This window comes from Palaemon carinicauda, chromosome 41 (assembly GCF_036898095.1).
Source record: "Palaemon carinicauda isolate YSFRI2023 chromosome 41, ASM3689809v2, whole genome shotgun sequence".
In the NCBI taxonomy this organism is placed as follows: domain Eukaryota; kingdom Metazoa; phylum Arthropoda; class Malacostraca; order Decapoda; family Palaemonidae; genus Palaemon; species Palaemon carinicauda.
Window position 1 is genome coordinate 39008213 of NC_090765.1, and position 2515 is coordinate 39010727.

The window sequence follows — 2515 nt, forward strand, 5'->3', positions numbered from 1 at the left end:
CCTACCTCCTTCATCTATGGATTCTCAATATCCTATGATTTTTTCCTGTTTAATTATCCCTGTTACACCTTGCTTACTCTCGTTCTTCCCCATTATTGTTATACCTTCCATTACTTGTGCATTTATTATCTCTCCTACCTCCTTCATCTATGGATTCTCAATATCCTATGATTTTTTCCTGTTTAATTATCCCTGTTACACCTTGCTTACTCTCTCGTTCTTCCCCATTATTGTTATACCTTCCATTACTTGTGCATTTATTATCTCTCCTACCTCCTTCATCTATGGATTCTCAATATCCTATGATTTTTTCCTGTTTAATTATCCCTGTTACACCTTGCTTACTCTCTCGTTCTTCCCCATTATTGTTATACCTTCCATTACTTGTGCATTTATTATCTCTCCTACCTCCTTCATCTATGGATTCTCAATATCCTATGATTTTTTCCTGTTTAATTATCCCTGTTACACCTTGCTTACTCTCTTTTTCATATTCGTTCTTCCCCATTATTGTTATACCTTCCATTACTTGTGCATTTATTATCTCTCCTACCTCCTTCATCTATGCATTCTCAATATCCTATGATTTTTTCCTGTTAATTTAATTATCCCTGTTACACCTTGCTTACTCTCTCGTTCTTCCCCATTATTGTTATACCTTCCATTACTTGTGCATTTATTCTCTCTCCTAGCTCCTTCATCTATGCATTTTCAATATCCTATGATTTTTTCCTGTTTAATTATCCCTGTTACACCTTGCTTAGTCTCTCTTTCATATTCGTTCTTCCCCATTATTGTTATACCTTCCATTACTTGTGCATTTATTATCTCTCCTACCTCCTTCATCTATGCATTCTCAATATCCTATAATTTTTTCCTGTTTAATTATCCCTGTTACACCTTGCTTACTCTCTCGTTCTTCCCCATTATTGTTATACCTTCCATTACTTGTGCATTTATTATCTCTCCTACCTCCTTCATCTATGGATTCTCAATATCCTATGATTTTTTCCTGTTTAATTATCCCTGTTACACCTTGCTTACTCTCTCGTTCTTCCCCATTATTGTTATACCTTCCATTACTTGTGCATTTATTATCTCTCCTACCTCCTTCATCTATGGATTCTCAATATCCTATGATTTTTTCCTGTTTAATTATCCCTGTTACACCTTGCTTACTCTCGTTCTTCCCCATTATTGTTATACCTTCCATTACTTGTGCATTTATTATCTCTCCTACCTCCTTCATCTATGGATTCTCAATATCCTATAATTTTTTCCTGTTTAATTATCCCTGCTACACGTGTCTCCCATATTCGTTTTTCTCCTTTACTGTTATAACTTAAATTGCCGCTATAGCTACTTGCCTACATTATACATGATTTCATTGTTTTATTTGTCGAGTTTAACGTTGCGGTATGAAATGCTTGATTTGTGTGGTTTTACTATATTGTATATCCTTTCGTTGTTTATATATTCCTTGTTGCCTATTCTTCACATATGATTTGTTAATGTCGTACTTTAATTACCAGGTTCTATAGTTGGCCTTTAGTTGTCTTGTCAATTTACTCTACTTTGTCCCTTGTTTATTATGACGTGGAGTCATGGGCTACTTTTTCTTCCAGTTATATATACATGTGGCGCGACTGCTACAGGTGAATACCGGAAGCACGATAGGAATTTTGAAGGAGAACTGGTGGAGGTAAATTGCAGCTAGTATACAGTATAGAAAAGGGTTCGTCTTGATGCTATCTCCCAATATGCAGAAAATAATCAGTAGCTGGTAACTGTTACTACTTTAGTCTTCCAAGTCTTCATTTTGTGCAGTTTTGTAAAATATTTGTTAGTAAATATTTTTATTTTGGTTTCAAAGAAAAAAAACTATACTGTATTTCTTCATATAAAAGTATTCCAATAAAATTTGTAGAGTATCTGTACAATTACTTTGTTTATTTAAGTGTAAAAGTATTTGTATGATATGGAAAATAATTTTCAGGGAAATGGATTTCAGCTGCCACGCCAGTAAGGCAAAAAAAAAAAAAAATCAAATTTGAATAATTATATTCTATATTTTTGTGCGTCCAGATAATTTGCTAATTTTGCCCTGGATTACCGGCAATCTTTTCTTAGTTTCTTCTTCGTCTCGGCGATCCTCATATGCACAACTCTACCTCTGAAAAAGAAAGTTTCTTCTTCGTCTCGGCGATCCTCATATGCACAACTCTACCTCTGAAAAAGAAAGTTTCTTCTTCGTCTCGGCGATCCTCATATGCACAACTCTACCTCTGAAAAAGAAAGTTTCTTCTTCGTCTCGGCGATCCTCATATGCACAACTCTACCTCTGAAAAAGAAAAAAAACAATAGCTGAGCCTACGTGGTCCCATATCTTAAGAGTCCTTTGAATATTTTCCCATGATTTTACGACGTTTACACTTTGATGAAAATATTTTGTTCACATTAAAGTAACCTTGGATATAAAAACTATTAGAAAATGGTTTACAGGGCAAAATGTGTT